This window comes from Amblyomma americanum, chromosome 1, assembly GCF_052857255.1.
Source record: "Amblyomma americanum isolate KBUSLIRL-KWMA chromosome 1, ASM5285725v1, whole genome shotgun sequence".
Taxonomy (NCBI): Eukaryota; Metazoa; Arthropoda; class Arachnida; order Ixodida; family Ixodidae; genus Amblyomma; species Amblyomma americanum.
Genome location: NC_135497.1, coordinates 40,248,171 through 40,262,923, shown reverse-complemented (window position 1 = coordinate 40,262,923; position 14,753 = coordinate 40,248,171). Strand labels below are relative to the sequence as shown.

At 47.9% G+C, this 14,753-nt stretch overlaps 1 protein-coding gene across 1 annotated transcript in view; it reads right to left on the bottom strand.

The window, feature by feature from the left end:
- Positions 1-13,008, bottom strand: part of LOC144112674 (myosin light chain kinase, smooth muscle-like) — a 329,835-nt gene extending 316,827 nt beyond the window's left edge. The window contains exon 1 of the mRNA XM_077645490.1: positions 12,892-13,008. The gene's annotated coding sequence lies outside the window, so the exon portion shown is untranslated. The remainder of the gene's footprint in view (positions 1-12,891) is intronic.
- Between the last annotated feature and the right edge of the window lie 1,745 nt (positions 13,009-14,753).

The window sequence follows — 14,753 nt, the reverse complement described above, 5'->3', positions numbered from 1 at the left end:
AAGACGAAGTATTTTTTATGTCTTGTTAAGCGGAATCTGGCCTAGGTTTGAGGTTGAAATCCGGCGCGCCAAATGCCGGCATTGCTTCATGCAAGACAGGGAAGCCATACCGCATACCCTAATGCAGTGCAGGACCCCACGGTCGTCTCCACCGATGGGATGAATTCACTGAGATCCGAGAAGCCGTACAATTTTGAAAACATCGGAGGAGAGGTAAAATGTCAAGAAAGAGGAGAGCAGAGCGAAGGAATGTTTGTTTGTCGCGGCGCTCGGCCCCGAAGGAACAAGACTCAGTTCTGCTTGCTCCATGGTCGCCATCGTGGATCAGTTGTGCATGTCCTCCAGTGTACGTGGGCCGTGGAGCAGCGCAGTTGAAAACAACAAATATGTTTTGAATTGCGACGCGGGAAGCCTTTCTTGCCTCCCTACTAATCATTTCCATTGCTGTGGCTTCATGACGCATCACTGTGCCGCGGGTGGTTTTCTGTCTCAAGACTGATTCTTACCAACGCTGCCTGAAAGCGGGAATAAACGCTAGCTGAAATATTGGAAACGATGAATATTTTCATGTCATATCAGTGACATCAAAGGCGCCTCTTTGTCAAACATTTATTTATGCCTTGATCACCAGTACATGTAAAAACAGTAATAATAGTAATTATAATTATAACAGCAATGGGGGTAATAATATGATAATGAAGAATAGACGGATGGGCGCTCATTGAGTACGAGAATGCATTCGACTTAGTGGAAACCTCAGCAGTCATACAGGCATTGCGGAATGCGGGTGTAGATGAACTTTATGTCAAAATAGTGGACGATATTATATATATATATATATATATATATATATATATATATATATATATATATATATATATATATATATATATATATATATATATATATATATATATATATATATATATATATATATATATATATATATATAGGACCTGTACAGCTACCATAGTCTTCCCTAAAGTCAGCAATAAAATTCCATTAAGCAATGGTGTCATGCAAGGAGACACGATCTCGCCAATGCTATTCACCGCCTGTTTACAGGAGGTATTCCGGGGCCTGAATTGGGAACAGCTGGGAATAAGAGGTAATGGAGAATACCTAAGTATACTGCGATTCTCTGATGACATTGATTGCTGTGTCACTCAGGAGATGAATTACAATGCATGAACAATGAGTTAGACAGACAGAGCAGTACGGTGGGTCTAAAAATTAACATGCAGAAAGCCAAACTAATGTTCAGATGTCTAGCAATGGTACAGCAGTTCACAATTTGCAACGAGGTGCTGAAAGTGGTGAAGAATACGTATATTTAGGGCAGGTAGTTACAGCTGATCAGGATCATAAGAGGTAATAACTAGAATGATAAGAATGGTGTGGAGCTCATATGGCGGATTCTCTCAGATCGTGCATAGCAGGTTGCCAACATCCCTCAAGAGAAAAGTGCACAACAGCTGTACCTTACCGGTACTCACCTACGGGGCAGAAACGTGGAGGCTAACGAAAAGGGTTCCGCTTAAGTTAAGGACAACACAGCGTTCATGGAAAGGAAAATTATAGCTGTAACGTTAAAAGACCAGAAGCGGTCACAGTGGGTGAGGGAACAAAAGCGTGTTAATGACATCTTAGTCGAAATCAAGAAGAAAAATGGGCTTTGGCAGGGCATGTAATGCGAAGGCAAGTTTACCGTTTGTCCTTAAGGGTAACGGAGAGGATTCCAAGAGAAGGCAAGCGTAGCAGGGGACGACAGAAGGTTAGGTGGGCGGATGAGATTAGGAAGTTTGCAGGTATAAGGTGGGCGCAGCTGGCAAAAGACAGGGTTAATTGGATACACATCGGAGGGTCTTTGCCCTGCAGTGGGTGTAGTCAGGCTGATGATGATGATGATGATGATGTAGCTCGATCACTACGACGACGACAGTGAATCAGAGTGCCTCTGCGCGCAAATTATGTACCTACTGTGTTGTGGCCCAAACATGGCCTCACACGCGAAGCCTCCTCACAGCAGTGGTGCGTTTTCTCATCTGTATGCATAACGTCTCAAGATTTCTGTAAAAGGCAGATACGATTGCTGCAGTCAGAGCAAATTACTGTGTTGCGTTCACTTCTGTCCGCACCGGTACGTCCTAAAGCAGTTCCCACAATGAGCCGGGCAATACCGCAGAGTGGCCCATGCCCGTAATTGCCCTCTCAGATACGCAACAATGAGAACATTGGCCAGCCGCTTAGCGATCAAAGCCGAAGGTGGCGAGAAACGCACCAGGGAGGAGACACATGCTGAGCCAAGCTATGTCCTTTTTTTTTCCCACACGTAAGGTGAGTGAATCCATTCCGGGGAGGCGCCGCTTTCTTCGCGGTACACACGCAGATCGGTCTGCTGTTGCCTCGCGACGCTTGCTTCCGGCGATAATGCCTGAACAGCCTCATTAAACCAGGCCCTATAATCCCGCATTAAGGCATTAGCACACTAACACCGCAATATAATTCGCTTTTGTTTTAGCGACAAAGGCTAGAAAATACAGGCAGCTCAAATCGCCGTAGCCGAGCTTCATTTTTAATTTCATTTTTGTAGTTTGCTTTTACTTTTGCGGTGTTTTGTTCGCAAAGAGGTGCGCATAAGCCGAGCATTCATGACAGATGACAAAACTACCCGCAGCTTGCACAATGTTCGTACTGTTTTAGCAATGGACGTTGAAAAGGCATATGACAACATCAGTCATGCAGCCATTCTGAACTACATTGACATGCTTCATCTCCCTCTGAGAGTGCGTAGTTTTGTCCAATCATTTTTGGAAGGCAGAAAATTTTCAATACGCCTCAGCGGTGAAGCGGTCGGATCATTTGTTCCTCTCTGCGGCGTGCCCCAGGGATCAGTATTGTCGCCGACGTTATTTATTATTGCTTTCATCCCGCTGGCTTGGCGCTTACATGACATCCGTGACATAAAATTTCTTGAGTACGCTGACGACATCACGGTGTGGAGTACTCACCAAGATCTCCGTACTCAGGAGGCTGCCCTTCAATCCGCTTTGGATGTTACCTGTAATTACGCATCATCCATCGGACTTCAGCTATCCGTGCATAAAACAGCATACACGTCAATCGCCAACCGCTGGGGACGCCGTACACTTGCTGCAAGTCCAATCCGTCTTTGTCTATCAGGTACTCCACTACAGGAAAGTCCGAGTGTAAAAATTCTTGACTTAATGATTCACCAATCAGGATCAGCGACTGCATGGCTTTCTCAGGCAAAAAGGCAAGCTATTCAGACTTTGGGTTTGATTAGAAGAATTACCCCTAAAACTGGTGGCGCAGGCTCGTTCGTTGCACGGCAATTGGTGAGGGCAGTTCTGCAGCCACGTATTGTTTATCAAGCTCAGTTTCAACGTCTTACAAGAGCCCAATGGGATCGCCTTGAAGCCGTGAACCGAGAGGCTATGAGGACCATTACATGCCTTCCACGCATCACACCGGTCATAGCTTTACAAGAGAATGTGCAGCTCAATACCATTGCAGAGCTGGTGCAGCAGCGCCGTGAAGCGCGCAGCCTTAAGGCCAGTATATCGCACTCCACGCATGCACTGAGGACTTATGCAACATCACACTCCATTCTTCAGCCGCCAACACCAGTTCTTCCCCCATGGAAGTTTGTACAGCTTCGCGACAACAAGCCAGAAGATAATCGCCGGCCAACATCTGCTCATTCGGCATCTTTGTTTCGCCAGAAATTTGAGGAACAAGATGCTTGCCTGAATGAAGAATCCATTGTTGTCTACGTAGACGCAAGCATACAAGACCGCAAAGCAACAACAGCTATCTACTGTCCGTGCAGACCTTCCCTGAATCGCACCTCTTGGTTTCAGCTTACAGTACCCCCTTCGTCCTTTTGTGCTGAGCTCATTGCAGTTCAAGAAGCAGTCTGCTCCGTGGCCGACATAACTATGTTCTCTGCGGCCCGAGTTTTCATCCGCACTGACGCCCTTCAAGTTGTACGGTTGCTACGACGTGTTAGCCGCTGTCCACGATATACCAGGACATCCACCGGCTCGCGGCACGCATCCCGCAGCCAGTACGTATTGAGTGGGTCCCACGGGATCTACTGGCCTATCAAAGCCAGACAGATTTAGCGACCCGTCTTGCGAATACAAACTCATCGCCGCCTCGGCTCCTTCATTTGGAAAATTTTACCCTCCTTTCATCAAAAAAAGAACTCCTCCGGTACCGCACACGTGCTCTCATCCCTCCGTGTGCGGTAACCCTCCCCTGAGGTCTTACCCGTGCAGAGGAGGTTGCGCTTAGGAGCATCCGGGTCGGGGTTGCCCTCACACCAGCCATCACTCGGAAGTGGCCTCAGTACCGAGAATTGTTTACTCGGCCAGGGTGTCCGATATGTAAACACGAGGACATTGAGGCCGGCATTCATCACTTACTGTGGGACAGCCCAGCTCTCAAGCCTAGAAGGATCCGGCACCTGGTGGTAGCAGGTCTTTCACCAAGCAACCCTGCTTCATACATTGCCTGGAAGCAGGGACCGTACCATCGTTCTCTACTGGACGTCATCAAATCAGCTAACCTTTTTCCATTCATTTAATCTCTACTACATCATTCATCACACCTTCACCCGTCATTGATGCCCCGGCGCAATAAATTTTGCTTTAAAAAAAATGTTCCCAAGCAACTTGCACTTTATCTCTCAGCAAGCATGTCGAAGAAAGAAACGCAGCAACTGCTTAATTAAAATGGCGCTGATACCGAAAAGGTACTGCGTCTCTAGAGACCCCTGGAAAATCACTTACAGTAGAGTGGCATACATGACGGAAGCCAACAGTCACCGAAACCAAGAAGTATAGAGGATTTTTTTATTTTTTTTTTATTTGTGGTGTTCCTCAACGGGTTTCCAGTTCTAATGAAGCACTTGAAATAAAACTGACTGCGGCGAACGTTTTACGCGTTTCCAAAAGTCACCTCCCCTGCATTTAAATTTCTAAGCGGTCGCTGGGCAAGCAGGTGGAATCTGATTTTTGGCGTAAAAGCACAACTTAACAGGTCAAACCGGCTCACCGGCATGTGTGATGCTTGTGTTTGAGGGTGACCTTAGGCCGACCAGAATGTGCCTGCATCGACATCCGGATGGATACCATCCCATTCGAATATGAGGCGTTCAACTGTTTCTGCAGATTTACCATACACAGCACATGTCCTCCTAGCTGCGCGTTCTAAGACACCCTGACCTAGCTTCGAAGAGTAGGACTCTGCCTCTTGAGTTATAATAGAACGATTCCTTCTTATCTGCTGTTTCCAGTATCGATATAGTTCTACACTATGCTTCTTTTCCATTAAACGAATCCAGTTTTTACCTTCCGTGTTTTAAAGCGATAGCGTTAAAGGACCCGTTACCCGGAAAACCCGGCGTCGGCGTTGTGAGCGAAAGACAGGGTGGCCCAGGTGGTCACCTGTCGGAGAAGAAGCCGAGATAGGCCATCTAGGTCACGTGACCTTGTGGCGTCACCGCAACCTGCCCACCGGATTGTCAGCAAACAGACCACCATGGTAGGTAGCTGTTAAATTAATTATCGATCACGAGGGTTGCTCGCGAAGAAGTGCACCTAAGGTCGCACAAGACCCACCGCTGGCAGCAGCTGCCATCCCAGGGCAGTGGTGCATCCCTTAACCGCTGCACAACTGCGCCAGGAGTGCTGTGAGGACTCCCGGGAATCTATGAATGCAAAGTTGAGAATGACCCATTCCGCATATACGGGCATAAACTCCCTAACGCTGTCGCGTCATATCCTTGAGGCGGAACTTAAGTGCCCCCTCCAGTTTTTTCACCTGTCGTTTAATGCTCTTTCTTCATCCTCGTGTCCTACAACATGCTTACTGGCTACTTTCCTAGTTCTTTTCCGCCATTGTGAATCAACGCTCTTCCTGCATAAGTGTTTAAATACCTTAGCTATCCACCTGCTATCGTCCACTTTCCTCAGACGGTCTTCATATAATATTTCACTTCGTGCTTTTTGCCGGTGTTTCGCACTACGCCCAGCCCATATCCCCCTGTACTACCTCGTTTGTGGTTCTGCCGTGGCCACCTAGTGCTAATCTTCCAACAGCTCTCTGATTTGCCTCTAATCTCGACTGAACTTGTGCTCTTAAGCACAAAACCGCAGTCCCGAAAGTAAGCCCCGGCACCATTATTGCTATCCAAATACCTCTCAGTACTTCATACCTGTTGTATCCCCACAATGCCCTATGTTTCATTATCCCGGCATCTCTTCGCCCTTTTGCTATGAGAGACTGCTCGTGCTTTTCCGTGTACCTCTGCCATTCTTTTACCCATACCCCGAGGTATTCGTATTCCGCCACTCGGGGTATTTCATGGCCTTGTATTGTAAGCTCCTGATCAGTTGTATCGTTGAAAATCACACTAGACTTAGCTGCGCTAAAACTGAAACCTCGACTGTCTCCTTCGTCTCCACAACAATTAACCGGATATTGCAAATCTTCCTGTCTGTCTGCTAACAGTACAAAACCGTCAACGTACAATAAACCTTGGAGCCTTTGCTTAACAGCCTTTCCGCCTAATCTGTGCTACAGATCATACCCTATATTACTTTCTTGTAGCATTCTTTTCATATTTACCATGCAGTGGTGGCAGAGGTGACCTTGGCTTAATCCTTTGCGTACCTCGACAGTTCTGCTTTTTATCCCTCCCCACGTAACTTCAACTTTATTACCACGGTATATTTCCTGTAGGAAATAAATTAACTCATGACCGATGCCGTCATCTTTTAATATGCTACAGAGGAGTTCCCTGTTCACGTCGACGTATGCACAGCTTATGTCCAGGAAGGCTTAATAAAGAGGTCTTTTTTCCTGATTAGCTATTTTTGTGCACTGGGTAAGCACGAACCGACTATCATTTAAGCGCCTACCCCTTCTGAATCCATTCTGAAGTTCTCCGAGTAACTTATTACTTTCTACAAATGTCTGTATTTTTAATTTCACCGTCTGCATTGCCAACCTGTATATAACAGATGTTATCGTAATTGGTGTGAAGGATTTTATGTGCATTCTATTCCATTCCCCTTCATAAATCAAGAACACCAGGTGGTGGAAATTTCCGAAGCCCTTCACTACGGCGTTCCTCATAGTCTGAATCACGCTGGGACGCCGAAGCCCCAAAAACCACAAACTATTTATAAATTGAGTTCACTCTACTCTGTCTCTACCTTTGCGGAATTTGCTTATTATTTATGACCGTCTGCAATGCTTTTAACAATGTTTCCTTGCTTCTTGGACAAAGTTCATTAATCAGCTTGATTGGAATTTCGTCTATCCATGCGGAGGTGCATTTAGGAATATCTACTTCCACCTTTTTTCCAGTTAAGACTGGTCAGCTCTAAGGTGCTTTCTATTATGCTGTCCAGTGTTGCTCCCTCATTCGGGGATATTACCCTATAGTCGCTCCTGAATCGCTCAGCTATAACTGATGTAATGTAGTTCACAGCGTCGTCTCCCTCTAAACATTTCCCATCAGCATCTTGAATGCGTTTCTGCTTTCTTCGATTCGTTTTACCCAGCCAACTTGTATTGTTCCAGAATTTTCTTGGCCCCCCTTCAGTTCTATCGCGAACAACAGCCAGCCAGCGATCAGTGGGCAACTTTATTTTAGCCTGGACGAGGACCTGCACTTGCTGTTTCTTTTGTCGATAAGATTCCCATCTTTTTGTCTATTTCCTCTTGAGATAAATGCGCCCTCTTTGCTTCTCTGTGTTCCCTCGGAGACAGCCGTCGTTGTTCGATGGCCTCCCTAATTTCCTTACTCTGCCATCTTCGTGGCTTCCTCTTTCCTCTCAAGCGGTTCACCCCTTTCTTTCACTGCCTTCCCCGGCCAGCAGCGCGGACCCGCAGCGGTTGCCGCTCGGCTGAGTGCCGTCGCGGCTTCTCGGTTACTTTTGGCAGAGACAGGTACGCAGTCGCAGTGTCGCGAAGTGTTTATTTGGAGCCGTTTCTGGTTGTTGTGAGTGTTCTTTATTCCCGCGAGGATCTTCACACACAGCAGCGGTGATCGAAGCAGCGGAGATAGTGATCGAAGATTGATGGTGTTGATCTTGAAATCTTGTGATGGTTCGGTGATCCGGCGACACTGGACAACTTCTTCGGGACACTATGTAATTTATCGCACGGGCGCTCACCAGCGACCTGTCCTCGGATCTCCCTTTCGCGCCAAAGAATCGCCCTTAAATCCCCTCGCCCATCATTCTGGGGACCCTCTTCGTGACCAATAGGAAATTCGCTTGTCAGAGCCAATCGGCAGAATTTCGTTCCAACTGAAGGAGCCAATACCACGCCGGTGCTTGCGGGGTTGTTGTCTCGCGAGCGCCGCACGAATTCCACGAAGACGTTGCGCATTTACGCTTGGTTACAGCCCAGAGACACAAACGCACAAGCACGCCAGCGGAAGCACAGGGAAGGCGAATAGCCCAGTCCGAACACCCCTGGTCGCGCTCACCTCTTCGCTGCTCGCTTCCGGGACATCCGGTCCGTCTTGCGGTGCGCTGTCCAAACCAATAAATTTTTACGCACACCCCTTAAAACCCCAGGAGTCCGCGCATCGGCCGCGTATTGCGGCCCGACCGCGACCTTGTAAGGACAGGCCTCCTCACTGCCGGTTAACCGTCGTTGCTGCCATCTGCCGCGTTTGTCTCAAAACAAACCCATTTCGGCGGCTCCTCGAGGAGCCCGACAAAAAGCTAACACGCACAAAACCATTGGCGAGGGGGGGGGGGGGGGGGGGGCAACGTACCGGCTTCGGGGTGCGTGCGCAGTGGTCCTTGAGCAACAACCTGGCAACCCAAGTGTGTGCCTGTATGGTCTTTGACACAGTAGCAAGCAACCACTTTGTTTTGCATTCACATGGGCGGGCACTTTTAGAATTCTTTGGACAGGCAACATGCCACCCTGTTCAGCTCGTGCTAAGAGCCAATCAATGTCTCAACGCTGACTGGCTCTCAGCACAACTCTCGTGGCTTGTGTGCATCCCTACCTTCCGGCTTCGGCAAATTTTATTCCAATATGAGCTCAGGAATGAGTGCTAATATAAAAGTGGTGGCCCGCTGTCACTTTGAAAAAACAAAGCCGTGCATTTCAGCACAGTGACGCATGGCTTGGCCACTTTAATTGTATCCACGCAGCGCTATTTCTATTTTGGCTTTTCTAATGGACTGAAAAACATGGCAAAGAAATCGGCATTGTTGCACGGTCACTTTTATGTGAAATGCACAACTGCTGCAGTTACAACTGATCGTACACATTTCATATTATCGGGAGCGCGATGATTTTCTCGTGTATTTGGATTCGTTTTTGAGAACAGAGTGCGAAAATTTTTCTAATGTTTAATGCATGCATAATGAATGCATACATAAGCATCTTTTGCAATTACACAAGTGGGGAGACAGCAAGGAAGCCTGTTTACATTACAGTGACAAATAATCTGCATGATTTAGCGAAAATGCTGCAAAATGAAGGCAATTAAATACATGTATAAAAAACTGCAGTGTGCTAGTAAGAATAACTGATGATTCAGTCTGTACCTCATCTAAGCTATTTCAAAAGTCAGTGAGAATTTCTCACTTGCAATTACAAACTATTCAGTAACGTACTGCTAACCTAGATTGATCTAATCCCCGTCTTTGACGCCGAGAAATCGCGACAAGACTCGAGTCGTTGTTCTAAAATTGTTATCGCACGTTTGGGGATAGGGTAACTTCGAATGGCGGCACTTCAGATATTAGGGGGCAAAATCCTACACAGTTGTGTGAACGGTTGCACGTCTGTGGGCGGTTCCTGAATGAGAGTAGCCGATTAGCGATCAAACGAGAAATGTGCCACGATCGCGGTGTGATGCCCTTGTTCACTTTCTGGAGCAGCAATAGCGCAAATGTGTATCGTTTCCCGCGACGCTGTTTCAGATAAAGCTCGCCTGTGCGGTTGCAAAGTTTGTTGTCGTGAATGCTTTCTCGGAAGCCAGGGTCGGCCGCGCCGAAATCCGTGGCTGTCACAGCCGATCGCGGTTTTAACTTCCGCGAAAAATCTCACTGCTATACTCGTTGTCTCGAGTGAGCCACAGTCAAAGTAGTTATTTCTACCGCAAGATAGCTTCATGTTTTGCTACGACACATGCCTGTGCTGCCGCTGAGTGGCAGCACAGGCATTTGCATCCGCGTTTTTGCATCCGCTCTCCACAATGAGGTGCAGCAACCGACGGCGGCGTTTAATTTCGCTGACGGAAAATAAGCCGACCTGTAATGCTGCGTAAGCCACGAACGACGGCAAGTGATTGAGAACACGTATAGACTTATGGTGTATTCCGATCGGCGAACTGGAGCAAGTTTTCTCGCTACGCGAAACCGAAGAGCGTTCTTTCAGTGGGCGTTTCGTATTCAAATCCCGAGTTCTGAAAGATGTCTTGCTCCTTCGCGGATGCAGAATACTGGTCCGGATCGCCGATCGGAATACGCCATTAGAATAAAAGGGACCGATGGGTTGTTGCGGGCAACTGCTGCGCTGTGGTTTATAAAGGACGCCGTAGTGGAGAGCTCCGAATTAAATTCTTCCGCCTGAGTTTTGGATAGGAGCGCTTTAGTGCGCTGGCACTTATAGTGGGCATTCCCCGCATTTGGCCCTCGTGTGTTCGGTCTGTTTGTCTGAAGCCAGTTTTGTGGTGGCCAACCTGCCCCCCTCCCCCCCACTCGCACACACACATAGTGCAAACGTAGACCAACGTTTCGAGTCTCAAACTATGGTCTACGTTTATACTACTGCTGACCGTGGTACTTTTCGCTGTAATATATATAAAGGAAGCCAACAGCCACAAAAAGCGAGGAGGATAGGGTATTTTTTTTTTAATTTGCGGCGTTTAACAATTAAGATTTTTTATGATTATTTTATCGCTTAAAGATGATTGATTAGAGAAGGAGAAGAAAAACAGCCACGTGCCGCCGGTGGGAACGGAACCCACGACCTCCGTCCACCTTTATTCAGCTTGAACCGACGAGCCTTGGTGGCCTACAGGTAGAGTGCCGTCTCGCAACCCGAAGGTCTTCTATTCTGTTCCGGCCCCGCACAAACCCACATTAACCCAATTTTCTTTTCGGCTCAATTGCTCTCCTTTGGTTACAGGAACCTCCCTGATAAATTTGGCCTCAATCCAAACTTTGTTCCACCTGTTCCTGAATTTTATTAATTCTTTGGCTCCATCTAGGTTTTTCGCTGACGGCTAACGACCCCGGCTTTTCGGCGACACGCGACATTTAACGCCATCGTGTTAAAACGAGCGCAGTCTTAACGCTGTCTCGAAGATGACACTACCTCGCATTTTGCTTTTCGCAAACCAGCCGTACGGGCCAACAATTCAAGCAAGGTGTCAGCAGTTGTGAATGCTTCCGATGGCGTTTCCCTCGATGTTAGGCGCGAACGCAGACACAGATTGGCGCGAACGCGAGGCCACACGCACTCAGCGAAAAGATGAGGACGCGGGCTGGCCGGAGCACGCGCTGCGAATGTTTGCTGCGAGGTCCGCTGGCACGTGCTGTACGAAATGTAATATTTAGAGATGGTACCTCGAAAAAGCTTCATCAGAGGACGAGCTTTTAAAGGCATTTGTAATGTGATCAATGACAAGCGCCAATGAATCAAGGTGAGATTAATGGACGCTGTCCAAATTTCACTCCAGAAACAGTTGGGGTGTAGCATACTTACGTTTTCTGCAGTGCGTTTCATCCAGTCATTCCGGGGTGGCTTATGATTTGACGATCCTGCTGTAGAGTTCGAAAAGCTGTGTGCCACAAAACATCTCGATAATTAATAGAGCGGCCTGCTGTCACGTGTGACGAAGGCCAGTCACAGCTCGACTCAGGTCCCTAATGCCATCGTCGAACGATTCATCGTGTGCACTTATGTCTGGAAAATCACCTTTTACATAAAATGCAAGTAATCTGATCAGATGTAATTATAATTCGAGTATGTCGTAGTCCACAAGAAAAAAAAATGACGACATCAACCTCGGCATGCTTGGTAAAAAAATTATGAAGACAAGCAGATGAAAAAAAAAAGGAGGTCTGTTTCGCTTTCAGCTCGCAAGTAACGACCGTCGTTTCCAGTTTCTATATATAATGGTTTGAGCGGTTGGATTATGTTTCCCAGTGACTGCGTGAATTTGAAAGAAAAGGTTTGGTAACTTTTCTCCACTGATGCAAACCATTTTCTTTCAGTGCAAGCCATTGCTTCTCGTTTGCAATGGCTGCTTGAGCCGAGGGCTGGCATTGCGGGATAAGTAAATAAATAATAGCACAAGTAAAATACAGTCCGACTACAAAATGTATTGTATGCAGCTGCTACCAGCGTAAGACGAACGCAGTACGAAATCCTGTGCGAAGATATGAAAGGAGAAAAAGCCGTAGAAGACGGACACCCCCCGCGAGCAGGCACACGGAGGTTAATTATTCTCTTCGTGGTGGTCAGAAAACCTTTAATCAAACAAAAACAAAATTAAACCATTTCGGTGACCAAATTATGATTCAGAGTCGCTTCAGCGCTCATCCGTAGAGAATTTGTTTCAGCCGATATGTAGACTATATTTACTGATGGAGTATGATTCAACTACCGCTCACGCTCAGCGTATTATTATTACAACCTTTGGGCGCTTTGCTGCATACTTGCGAGCAGGCCCGGACAATTAAATCTTTCGGTTTCACAACTCAAGACGTTTCTCGCGGCAAACCGGCCGCTTCGCTGTAGTAAAGACAGGAAACACTCTCTCGACTGGGGCTAGAAACAAAGCGGCAGTTGAATTGAGGCTAGTGGCGTGCTCACCTCTGCCTTGTCAGGCCGGAGTCGGATTGGCGGAGAAGCCGACCGGACGGGCGAACGTGCGGGAGCGAACTGGCTGTCGGACACCGGCTGAGGAGCGCGCGTGGCAGCCGACTCGAGCGACGCAGCAGCGGCAGCGGCAGCACGCCTGCGCGCCACTCCGCCCTCGACGCTGAGAGAGGTCGAGACGCGGAGGGTGAAGACCTCTCTCAAAGGGGAAGAGGCCCTTCCCCGCGGCCACGGGCCACGGCCGCGGGGTAAAGGGCAGCGGTGAGCGGGGAATAACTTATGTGAAACTTTTCCAAGCCCGACAAAGTGCTCCGAGGATACATTAGAGCACACAGTCTTGTGCAAAGTTGACATTCCTCCCCGCGGCTTGGCCTGAGAAACCGCGAGACCGGCTAGTGTCGAGTGGAGCGCTGATGCATCCGACGAACCCCGGAGATGCCTCGCTGTGTGTCGCACATTCTTGCGCGGGATGGAAAGGAGGCGCAACAGGTGGACGCGCGCTGCACGCACGAAAACGACGCGAAAGCTAGCGCGAGAGCGAGCAGGGCAGCGCCATCCTTGATAGTGAAGCACAAAATTAGCTCCTTCTAGTTAAACACTTCATTTCACGCACAGTCTGCTCGCTCCCAGAAAGTGGATCAGAGAGGCTTGTTCGGGCGAGTTGGTATGTCATGATGCAACTTTTAGCGCTTGCAGACGAGGGCGAACGAGGAAGGAAGGAAGGACGGAAGGAAGGAAGGAAGGAAGGAAGGAAGGAAGGAAGGATGGATGGATGGATGGATGGATGGAAGGAAGGAAGGAAGGAAGGAAGGAAGGAAGGAAGGAAGGAAGGAAGGAAGGAAGGAAGGAAGGATGGATGGATGGATTGAAGGAAGGAAGGAAGGAAGGAAGGAAGGAAGGATGGATGGAAGGAAGGAAGGAAGGAAGGAAGGAAGGAAGGAAGGAAGGAAGGAAGGAAGGAAGGAAGGAAGGAAGGATGGATGTAAGGAAGGAAGGAAGGAAGGAAGGAAGGAAGGAAGGAAGGAAGGATGGATGGATGGATGGATGGATGGATGGATGGATGGATGGATGGAAGGAAGGAAGGAAGGAAGGAAGGAAGGAAGGAAGGAAGGATGGATGGATGGATGGATGGATGGATGGATGGATGGATGGATGGATGGATTGAAGGAAGGAAGGAAGGAAGGAAGGAAGGAAGGAAGGAAGGAAGGAAGGAAGGAAGGAAGGAAGGAAGGAAGGAAGGAAGGATGGATGGATGGAAGGAAGGAAGGAAGGAAAGAAAGAAGGATGGATGGATAAATGGATGGATGGATGGAAGGAAGGAAGGAAGGAAGGAAGAAAGGAAGGAAGGAAGGAAGGAAGGAAGGAAGGAAGGAAGGAAGGAAGGAAGGAAGGAAGGAAGGAAGGAAGGAAGGAAGGAAGGAAGGAAGGAAGGAAGGAAGGAAGGAAGGACGGGCGGCCGGACGTCTCCTTTGAAACGGTGTGGTGGCAGTTGCCACCCGTGCTCTGCTTTTTTTCTTTTTATCTCCTTGACTGTGTTAACGGTGTAATAAATCGGTCTATAAATTTGCCATTTCCTTTTTGCAATTTTTAATCCTCCACTTCTAACCTTATGTCAACCCTCTGCTTTTGAGCTACCAATCATCCAATCGCTTTTCGTTAACTTCTACCGCATGTTCATTCACATGAGTCTTCAGGGAGAGTGACTGTGCCTGCAATCGACGCTGGGATGGATACCACCACATTCTAATACAAGATGTTCAAATTATTCTACGGATTTACCACACACGCACTGCACATGAGTCATCGTCTTGCTTAAATTTCTTTTCGTAGCTTCGCGTTCTAAGGCGCCCTGAACT